General features: G+C 39.2%; 1 long non-coding RNA gene across 1 annotated transcript; it reads left to right on the plus strand.

Annotated features, from left to right (window-relative positions):
- Positions 1–124: 124 nt before the first annotated feature.
- LOC132522818 (uncharacterized) lies at positions 125–10,824 on the plus strand. The gene is made up of 3 exons (XR_009541336.1): positions 125–425; positions 4,051–4,143; positions 10,054–10,824. It is a non-coding gene; the product is annotated as an uncharacterized LOC132522818 (long non-coding RNA).
- The last annotated feature ends 1,005 nt before the right edge of the window (positions 10,825–11,829 follow it).

Consider the following 11,829-nt stretch of genomic DNA (forward strand, 5'->3'; position numbering starts at 1 on the left):
CTTCAACCTGGCGCAGTGGACCACAAGACCCAACCGGGCGGAAGTGACGCACTTCCAGGGCGCCCCGGCACAGAAGTAAGCGCCGTCTCTTTAGCAACGCTTGGGGACCCGGCGGCAGCTCAGATCTCCAGGTGTCCCGAGGCCTCGCTGACGCCGGAGAGGGTGCCCCTGCTTTTTTCCGTTTGTTGGCCATTGCTACTAAGACCTGCTTTTTCTACTGAGACGAAGTGCCTGTTAAAGTGCCTATTTTTTTTGTTGCCTATTATTAGTTCTACCGAGACTCAATTGGTTCTCCTTAGACTGCCGATTGGCTGATGGCCCCGTCAATCAGGGGAAAGAACTAGTTTTCAGACACCTGGGGAAAGTATTACTTCTAGCCCCTTCTTGCTGAAATGAAGGGTTCTGGAGAAAACCCAAGAGATTAGGTAGGTTTCGGAGCTTGTAGACTTTTCTTACAGGGAAATGTATAAAAGCTCTGTCTACACATAAGAGTCACTCGGGGAGTTCTGTACCCTCTAGGGTAGGGCCTGAGCATCCACACTTTTTAAAAAAGCATTTCCCCAGCCCTCCCGCACCCGCACAAGATTCTAATGTGCAAACGGGATTGACAGTTGCTTTTGTGCTTCTTTTGAAGCAGAAATTGAGCAGGGAAAAGATAAACGTAAATCAGTAAGTAGTTTCTGATCTCAACATTAGCCTATTTTAAGCTAATTAAGCATTGATTTTTATAGTTAATAACAAACTGCTATTTCCCGCTCAATTAAACTAAATGTGTTTTAATGATAGGAAGGTAATCAATCTAATGTATTGATAAAAAGCTGTATGCCTCGCAGAGCTATGAAAAACTACCTAATAACGTCGGAACGTAAACAATGGGATACAAGTGTTCACTGTTCCTGGTACTATCACACTTTGCCTAGCCTAGAAAGAAGTAACCGGCTCCAAATGGACTTTACGTTTTGTTAGGTGAAGCAGAAGCCTGAGAACCGTGTTTGGGGACCCACCACGGAAAAGCATTGTATGAAATAATGACACTCTCTGACTTCCCTCCTTTGGCTGCTCTGCTCTGCTCTCGGCAGCCCTTGCATCCACAGAGCCACTGAATGGCAAGCAATGATTCTAGCCCAACGTTTGTAAACTTGAGGTTCACAGGCTGTATGTGGCCAACAGGTATGCTTTGCTTATTTTGGACGGTATCGGCTGCCTTCTATGGTTAAAAACAAAAACTGACTTAGTTGCCAACATTTAAAATAAGATATTTTACATAAAAATCCAGATTACCAACTTCTCTTGAAAATGTTGAAGATCTAGTAACACTGGGTTTATATTCTTGCATGGCCACATTGCCTAGAATTGGGTTGATCTTTTATTCCTGTTTGCTGTAATCACCACTATTCATTATCGATTCCCTGACACTAGTTGAATTTCATTTGAACATTATCACCTGTGTGTTGTATTGTGCTAAGTCAATCCCTGATACTAAGTGAACGTTGTTGATTGCCTACTCAGCATCCATTTCCCCTCTCACCTTCTTAATAGAACACAACCAGGATTTTATTCATATGATTAGTTATATCCATTTAGACCCCTTCATTCTATATGTCTTGAAAGAAGCTGACTTCACTTCCATCTCCAAGGATTGTCTTAATTTAAATAGTAAGTCCCATTCCCCAAGCCAAAGTCCTAGTCTAAACAGTGGATAGTTTAATCAGGGTGAATTGCTTGGAATACTAAGGCTGAAGCAGTTTACTTATCTTCTGAATTTCTTGTGAGGCCTGAAACTGTTGGAGCCTTCTTGCTACCCGGCTTGATAATGAAACCAACACAGAGATGAAAGAGAATCTCAGGGATGTTAAATAACAAAACTCTGAGTAAATATTAAAGATCTAATTAGCTTATTGAACGATTCATGAATTGGGCAGCATCCCGCTTAGCAAGTAGAGGGGAGCTCTGAAAGGCTATAGAAAGGGAGAGGTTTTTAAAGGTAAGACAAGGAAGGCAAAAACAAAACAAAACATAAAGATTATTTCAGGCTTAGATAATCTATCTATATGGGATGAAGGGGATCTATGTGCCAGGTTACCTCATCTTCCTTTTGGAGGATGGAAAGGATTACCTCCTCCATGGTACTGACTGGAAAATTCCACACTGACCAGTTAGGATTACATTCTTGGAGAAGGTTGTAACTGCAGTAAGGTCAGGTATTAAGTGTTCCTTTTAGCACAGGTGACTCCATCTTGGGCCTGTTATTTCTTTTTTAACAGGGAATAGGCACCAGATCAACTCAGCTAGGACACCCCTACTCCACCCACACTTCAGAGTGCTGGAGAAGATATTGAGAAGAAAGCAGACCTTTGTAGAACCTTTCAATTCTCACCATGTAGATAACCAGATTCTCCAGCTACTGGTGAGATCTATCTTTTCCAAAAGCCACAGTCATCTGACACCTTCCCAATAGCCTGTCCTGATCCAAAGAGATAGCGTAACCCTAGAGATTTGGGAAAATGGAATAGAAGAAATGGAGGATGGCAGAGACCTCTTTCATTGACCATGCTTCCAGTTTCTGATCAGCTACCACATGTTCATGATCGTAATCAAGAGAAAAAAAGAATAACCCTGGAAAAATAATTTTGGCCCTCACTACTAAATGGCAGAACGTTTGCTGTGCTATAAGAATACTTGCTATTTTATACCACTTGTCTTCGAAAGTTCTAATTGCTTGTATCAACAACATTATAATTTAAGTAATATGGTAATAGTCCTTTTTTTAAAGGAGCAAACAGAGTCATAACGATTGCAAGTGATTTTTCCTAGTTGATGAATATTTCTCAAAGGACCCAAGTCTTAGACTTGCTGCCTGTCTTCGTTAAATATACAGTTCTGCACCAGGTGGCAGCAGGCAACATGCTTCCACCCCCAGTTCCTCTTGTAAAACTTTGCTTGCAGAGAGTACTGTACTTACATCAGGGTGGGGGTACAGAGCATAATTACAAAGGTGAGTTTTGGCATTTTCATTTCCAGCAGCACAGTATTTGTCACACTGGGCAAATATGAACTTAGGTTTTCATGGCCTGGAAGGGCAAGGTGGGGCAGGAGACAAAGCCCAGGAACTATCAAGGTTGGGTGCCTATTACAGGCCCCTCCCCAAAAGAGTAAACTAGATAAAACTCTTCTAACATCCAAGGGCTGAAAGAAAATTGTCTGTCTCAAACCTTCATATAAAGATTTTTGTTGATTGATCAGGAATTCCAGAAGGCACTCAGAAAGAATTTCAAAGAATGCAGAGGGGTGAAGGAAGGATACAAAAAGGCCATGGGCAAAGCCAGATAGGAACAAGAGATTGTTCCTTATCAGAGTCTTCAGGAAATAGACTCTAAGATGGAGATTTGTGTGTGCAAGAGGTTTAATACCTAAGGGAAGTAAAGGAAGCAGGACTGGGGAGAAGGAGAAGTTGGACTGTGTTGCTTTCACAACAAAGGCCTCTACTGGTAGGATGGGTAGCTCTAGAACTGGGAAAGCCTTTCAGAGTTGCCCTGAATTGAGGCAAGGAGGCCAGGGTTTTATACCCCTACATCAGTCAGTCATTGGATGTGGATATTGGGTGGCCTGGGGAAGGGGGCAGGAGCTTGAACGAGATGGCTTCCTTCAGCCAAGGGCAAACTCTGGAGGGGAACTCAACTCACTGCTGTCAACGTCCAACATTCCTAGCAGCTGGGGAAAATGAGTTCTTCAGTTCTAAAGAGGGGTGGGGAGGATGTTGGCAGCACACCATGGCATCCACTGGTTGAGCAAAGGATGGGGTAATCAGTGCTGGAGGTCCTAGAGCTATGAGAGTTAAAAGAATGTCACTTTAGTCTTCTAAGAGACACAGAGGTTGGGGTCTCCCACTTGACTTCTGCAAGTCTTTCTGCAAAAGAAAGTGTGGTGTCTTTGCTGAAAAGTGGTCTAACTCCTAGCACATAGGTACTTCCTTGATGCCAGCAGATGATGCTTTGTGTGGAGATTATTATATTTTACTCTGAAATTATGGCTCTGTTTTTATTCCTGCAGTGATAAAAATGGAAGAAGAGCGCATTTCCCAACACTTCCAATAACCCAGTGCTATGGACTGAATTGTGCACCCCTCAAACTCCTAGTGTGATGGTATGTGTCCCCCAGTGTGATGGTATTTGGAGATGGGGCCTACGGCAGGAGCAGGGAATCAAAACCATCTGTAAACTTTACAAACAAAATTCCATTGAGATTTTGATATAATGCATTACATTTATAGACTAATTTAGGGAGAAATAAACATTTTCTAGTATTTATTCTTCTCAACCAGGAACATATCATATCTCTCCATTTTCTCAAGTCTTCCTTTATGTTTCAGTAAAATTTCATGGTTTTCTTCTTATAACTCTTTCACATTACTTATTAGGTTTATATCTAGGTAGTCCATAGGCTTTGCTACTATTGAGAATAAGACTTTTTAAATTATATTTTCCAATTGTTTATAAGTGCTGTATAGGACAGTGCTATATTATATATGTATACGTGTGTGTGCGTATGCATATATATATATATATATACACACACACATATATATACGTATATATAGCTTTTGACTTATTATCTTACAAAACTCTCTTGTTGATTCTCTTGGATTCCTTTTCCTTTTTTTGGGTGGAGAACAGCCATATAATCTGCAAATAATAATCGTTGTCTTACTTCCTTTTCAATATGTATACTCCTTTTATCCCTTTTCTTATCTCATTATGTTTTGAAGAGAATGATGATACTGAAGATTCCCTCCCTCATGTTTTTTTTCCCCACCACATATATTTTCCCACCATGTTTGTTTTCAGTCCATGCCAATCACCTTACATACTGTCTTTCAGAAGTTGACAGCTGAATTTGCTTGTATGATGTGACCCTCATTTATTAATCAACATGCCCCATCTGGGTCACCCATCTAAATCATATCTGTCTTTTAAGGCCCAATTCAAATCTCTATTCCTTTGATTAAGACTTTCCAGATCGTGTCCCAGACTCTTGCTGCCGAAACTCACCAACTCTGACAATGAAGGTAGTGTTAAAACTTGAAATGCAATGCAAGAAGGAGGCATCCCCTAAGGAAGGCTGGCTGGTTAGCATAAAGATATCTCTCCAGGTGGTATGTAGGTAAAGTCACCTTATTTCCTATTCTGGGGCAAACACAAAACTGATTAGAGTTTTAGGACCCCCAAAGGTGATCAGGGAGTAAAGAAAACACTCATCCAAACTTCTATGTAATGTTCTAACAAAAATGCCCTTTTGTTAATTATTTCAACAAGACAAGAATTTTCATTCTCTGGCTATTAATTTCTCTTCTTGTAGCTGGTGTGTGCTTGAAGCCACATTTATAGATAATCAGAAGGCTACTTTTTGAACCTGGAATGAAAACAAGCAGGATTAGATGTATTATTTTTACAGTACATATCAAGAATGGCTGGCTAAATAATGATACAGCTTCACAATGGAAAACATATCTAAATTTATAGTGCTAATATGAAACACCATGACAATATGAATAGTATGCTCTCATTTTCATGAAAAAAAATTAAACCATATTTATAATTAAAATTTACTAAAAGAGTAGAACTTAAATGTTCTCAAAAAAAAATTTTTTTATAATGCAATAATCATTATCCCAGCCCAGGGTAATTGTGCTTGCTTGTTCAGTTCAACCCCTCTAAGCACAAATTTGGGGCAGTCAGGTTTCCAGGCACAACTCCCCGTCCCCGCCCTTGGAGTTTATAGGAGGCTCAAGAGAACCCACATGGACAGAGGTCAGGCATCTTCCCCAAAGCACAGTCAAGAGTTATGAGATGGATCATTGAACTCCAAAGAATCTATATCATACCATATTCACATTTTGGGTAGGATCTTAATTTCAGCAAAACAACATCATGTGTCACATCAAGTGTTGCTCAGGTGAAGCTTATTTGACTTTATTTATATTGAATTTGTAAACATGTTTTGGTTTTATAGCTTAAGTATAAGGCATTTATACCAAGATTACGTTGATATATTTTTACCAAACATTATAATAAAAATAATTTACGTAAGCACTAGGTGGTCCATGAGAAGCTTATTTTCCTTTAGACAGGAATCTGTACATTACTTAAGTTTGAAAAATACTATTTATTATTTAATTGTATATATATGTCTTGTGTGGTTCATGATTATTACTTATTTCTAGTCTTTTTCATTCTCTTTTAAATTATTCTGAGACCAATAAAGGAGAATTGATATCAATATAACTGGCATAGTATATCAATTTAAATATTCATTGGTTCTAACAAACTACATGTATTAAGATGTTACTCACATTCATTTGGATATATTCAGTTACGAATTTCTGGGGCTTGAAGTCATGTGGCCAAACTTAGCTGAAAGGAGATCTTGTAGTAGTAGTATCAATATATGGCCAGGACCCCATGGATGTTTAGAATCTTGCCTTATTGGCACTCCTTCTCCACCTCAGAGGAAGAATAAGGCTGACAACACTGATGACTAACTCCGTTACAGTTACTACAGAGTTGTGAAGTTAGCCAAGACTCCCTCCAGCATCCCAGCTCGTGTAAAGTCCTCAAAGCTGTGTTCCTACTCCCGTCACCTCCGTGATACCTCAGCCAACTCTCTTCTCTCTTCTCCTTCTCAGAACATCAGGAAACACTCTGACCTTGCACATGCACATACTGACTATAGTGAATTTAAGCTGATGTGTTACCTGTCACAAGTGACTCATTCACATTTGCAGTGTGCTTGATCTTTACTGTGGGATGATGATAATATTTCCTGTTGGAGACATTTATAAAGCAGGAGACACATGATCTTATTTGGAGCAGGTGGGAGAGAGTTCAGATGACATCCCTTTCCTATTCTTCCTCCCAAGCATAGTCTGGTAGGTAACCTTTCCCCTTCATATGGATTAAGCTGTTATGCCTTATTGAACTAAAACCTCTGTGAACAAAGAAAGAACAAAGGGTGTCACTTATCATCCAGTTATACAAAGGGTTAAGTCAAAACCCACTGCAGTTGCCCAACAACAGTGCACCCTGAAGGGAATCAAGATGGAAAAACAGGATGAAGCATTTTGTGCTTTGGAATGGGTCCCTAGATAGTTAAGTTAAGATAGTTAAGATAGTTAAGATACGTATCTGAGGAAGAATTTCAAGCATCCCAGGTTCTTGCATCTTCCCATACACAGAAAAGCACTAAATTCATTAACTTGAGATATCTTTTCTTTGTGATTAGCAGTAATCTTTTACAAAGATATGTGCTTGACTACATGTATTTCCTAGCCCCCAAAATTTATATATATGCTGGCTCCTCCCCTACCTCTTTGGAGCCGTTCCTCAGAGCTGCTGCCCAGCCTCTCATCCTCAGTAAGTTCCCTCAGTAAAACTGAAACAACTTTTAGATTGTCTGTTTTTCTTTCAGTGGACAGTTTGGGTGACCATGAAGGGAACTGAGCAGATTCTCTCCTTCAACTGAGCTCTATGAGGATCCAGAGCCTTGGTACCAGCAAGGGCCCCTTGTACCCATCTACCTCCTCAGGGAGTCCAGACACCTGGGTATATCTCTCCTGGGTCTCAGACCTCCCATATTGGTTGATAATCCTGAGTTTGATCTGATGGTTGATAAACTCCTTGCTGTAAGGAGTAGGGTTTCCTTGAACTTTAGGCTGTTCAGGAAAGAGGTACCCTCTTTGGTTTGTTGACCAGTGAGAGAATTCTCTTTGGTCTCTGCCATCTGAAAGGTATGCATATGGTGTACATTTGGCAGCCAATCAAATACACTGGGATTCCAGACAGTCTCTTTGGCCATGCCTGCTCTCAGGAAAATTTGTCATAAGGGGTCCCAGTCCACAAGGGACCCTTTGTCATTTCAGTCTTCATTGCATCCACCTGTACAACAAAGACCTTTTACTTTCCAGACTTTTTTTGAAGGGGAGTAAACTTTCTAGATCTTGTAAGGGCTACATCCTTTGCACTCTCTTGTGGGGACACCTCTTGTGTGTTGTTGATCTGAGTTGCTATTAAGATCCTCTAGATGAGGGATGCTTTAAATTGTAATAAACTTCTAAACTGGAAAATTTTTAGAGAGCTCTCATCATAAATAACTGTTTATTGGTACCTATGTTAAGACCAAATTAAAAGGTGGATACAAAGACAAAATGGCTAACCTTAGGAACTCCCTTATTTTAAACAAACAAAATGGTTTGGGAAGACTTATTGAAATTGTGATCTCACCTTCCCCTCAATGGGTCTTACATATGTTAATAAAAATATTAAGTTAATGCTAATTAGGTTAGTTAACAAGGGAATAAAAAGCTGAGAGGAAAGTCAAGAGACTCTTCTCAACAAGGTGGAAAATTTTAAAAGGACTTGTCCCAGCAGAATGGAAGTCTTTAGATGGCCATTAAGAAGTTGATGGGATTAAAACAAAGGTTGGAATACAGCACTGCCTAAAATTGGATGAGCCAAAAGGACCCCCTTTGGTCCTCCAACATTAAAGGGCCCCAAACAATTGATGAAATAAAATTCTTATTTTCTGGCAAGACAAGGAAAAATTAAACAAAGAATTATTCTTTGCCCATTTGGGCCTCCTTCCCCTTTAGCGTGTGTTGTGCATCAGCTTTAACCAGACTTCCTGAAGAGATAACATTTTTTCTTAATTTCATCCAAGCTCACAACTCTTTAGGAGATAATTTTCCTTCTTAATCTTGTAAAGGGCTTGATGACCCATGACCCACTCCTTGCTTTGTACTTTCTTTAGACCTGGATTGTGTAAAGTGTCAATAATACATCATTTAATGTACAACCCTCTGTCTCAAACACTTATGTAACTATGCTTTGAGCTTTCTGAGAACTGTTCTCAGGTTATAATCACCAATTTGGCTTGAATAAAATTTTCCATTTATTTTCTTAGATCAACTGATTAATTTTTTCGTTGTTGTTGATACAAGTCTACTCTTTAACTTTAGAAAAATTTAAAAGGCTGGAAGATAAAATTACACTGAGAAACCTGACCAGCAATTGCTTGGGGCAACAGTTAGGCCAATTAATGAAGTTAAAGATTGACAAATAGGCCTGGGTCCCTTGGCTCCACCCCTCACCAGAGACCGCAGAGCCTTTACACGCAGGCCCAGCGGCCATGGCTCACGGGCGAAGCCGCTCCGCGGCATGTGGGATCTTCCCGGACCGGGGCACGAACCCGTGTCCCCTGCATCAGCAGGCGGACTCTCAACCACTGCGCCACCAGGGAAGCCCCCCAGAGCCTTTTTATACAGGAATAGATAAAATTGCCAGGGGATGAAAAAGTTTCCGGGGCTCCTTGTGAGACCAAGGCTTTGTTAATGGGGTCCTAATGGATGCTAAGGTTAAGGGGGTAAGAGTTAGTAGAATTGAGATGAAGTTTATAAGAAAGTTGGTTTATTTGTATGGTTTTATATAAGACGGGTGCATCTCTTTTGGTTGATTATATTGTGGCGATAGACATTATGTCTCAACTGTTGAATGCTCTCCCCACCTGCTATGATAAAACAGGGCATATAAATCTGCCCCCCAGGCAATGTTAATTTAACATAATAAAGGGGAACCAGTAGGGTTACTGGAGCCCACACAGTATGAGGTAAAAACTGGGCTAATATTCAGGGGCTAGTAAAAACAGTAATGGAGACTCTTTTGCCTCTAGGGTTAATTGGTCTGGGTTTGACTTGTGTCCCTTGGAAGAGGGCCTTTGTTGAATGCCTTGTGCAAACTTTTGAAAGCATGATAGATACATTGAACCTTAGAGTTCCAGAACAGGGAACTCCTTTGATTTCCAGTTTAGTGGGAAATCTTCTCATGGATATAAGGAAGCAAAAAAATTTTAAATATAGTTGTGTAATAGGGAAGAACCTTTGTAATCTATTACAAGTTAATCACTAAAGGGATGTTGCCTATAAGTTAAATTATACATAATGGAACATCTCTGGGAACCCTGCTTCCCAGGTAATGAGCATTAAGCTAAAATACCTTTGTTTAGTTCACAGGAAACATCCTGACCAGGCCCACCTGTGAATGACTGCAGGAAGGAAGAAATTAACACATCCCCTCTGGAAGCTGACCAGAAGCAGGAAATGTTTGACTTTACTGCCTCCCCTTTTAGTGTAAAAGAAGCCTGAATTCTAATTATGGCAAGATGGTTCTTTGGGACATGAGTCTACCATCTTCTTAGTCTACCAGTTTTCCAAATAATGTTGCTATGCTTTGCCCGAACATCTCGTCTCTCAACTGATTGGTCTGTCATGTGGTGAGCAGTATGAGCTTGGACTCGGTAAGATTTGGGCAAGTCAATCTTTTGATATCGTTTAGGCAGCACCCCAGTTCTTTGGGAAATTGAAAGCAACTGTCTTTGTCTTGCAAGTATTTGCAAGATCAGAAATATAAACACAGCCCAAAATGGCCTGAGACTGAGCCTAGTTAACTCAATCAGGTAGAACCTGAAATCTAAAGGGAGAAAAAAAGAGGGAAAGAAGCCTTTTTAAAAGTAAAAACTGCTGGCACCCAGACATATTGTAATTATTCCATTTATATGAAATATCCAGAATAGGCATATCCATAGGAAGCTCATTAGCAGTTGCCAGGGACTGAGTGGGAAATGGAAAGCAATTGCTAATGGATACAGGGTTTCTTCTTGGGGTGATAGAACTAGTGGTGATGATTGTACACCTCTGTGAAAAACCACTGAAATGTACACTTTAAAAGGGTGAATTTTATGGCATGTGAGTTATATCTCAATAAAAATTACAGCATTCATGAGAAAAAAGATGTTTTGTGTATATATATATATATATATATATATATATTTACAATGGAATACTACTCAGCTATAAAAAGATGAGATCTTGCCATTTGCTATGACATGGATAGACCTTGAGGATATTAGGCTAAGTGAAATAAATCAGACAGAGAACAACAAATACCGTATGATTTCACTCATATGTGGAATATTTAAAAAGTAATATAAAACCAAACCAAACAAAAACAAACTCATAGATAATGAGGCCAAAGTACTGGTCACCAGAGGGAGAGTGAAATGGGTAAAGGGGACCAACTGTATGGTGATGGATGGAAAGAAAACTTTTGGTGGTAGGTGCACTGTAAGTGTATACAAAAGTTGAAACATAATGTTGTACACATAAAACTTCTATTATGTTATAAACCAATGTTCAATTTTAAAAAATCTTTCTGAGGTCTTTAAAAAAATAAATTATGTTTGATGACATGTCTATGTAGTTTCTCCAAATCTTTTTGGTAATTTAAAACTTTAGAGTATTTCTAAAGTAAGCTAAATGATGGAAGTTTATTGAATATCCAGATCATTTCCAAATAAGATAGAATAATTAATTGTTGAGCATGTCTAAGTTAAGCATAGTTAATTAATTGTTGAGCATGTCTAAGTTTAACTACTTTTATCTTCTTATAAGATTAAGAAGCCAAAGATGTTTGGGTTTATCCCATACATCTTGTACCACATTAAGGAGAGAAATTATGCTATGAGAAAATCTGTGTTTCTAGAGGTTGTGGAGTATGTTCATAAGTTTTCTAATCAGGAAATGCTAGTATGACAGTTCACAATTGCTTGCTTCTTGGTTTTCTCTAGAGATTAGGGGTTTTAAGAATACAATTAATACATATAATTGGGACTACTAAAATTAATAAGGAAAACATCTTCATATGCAACAGAAAAAAAGAGTTTAAGGATCGTAAATGCATTTTGTTAAGGGAAAAGAAAGTAATTTTGTCCTAAGAGAAGTTA

This window comes from Lagenorhynchus albirostris, chromosome 7 (genome assembly GCF_949774975.1).
Source record: "Lagenorhynchus albirostris chromosome 7, mLagAlb1.1, whole genome shotgun sequence".
Taxonomy (NCBI): domain Eukaryota; kingdom Metazoa; phylum Chordata; class Mammalia; order Artiodactyla; family Delphinidae; genus Lagenorhynchus; species Lagenorhynchus albirostris.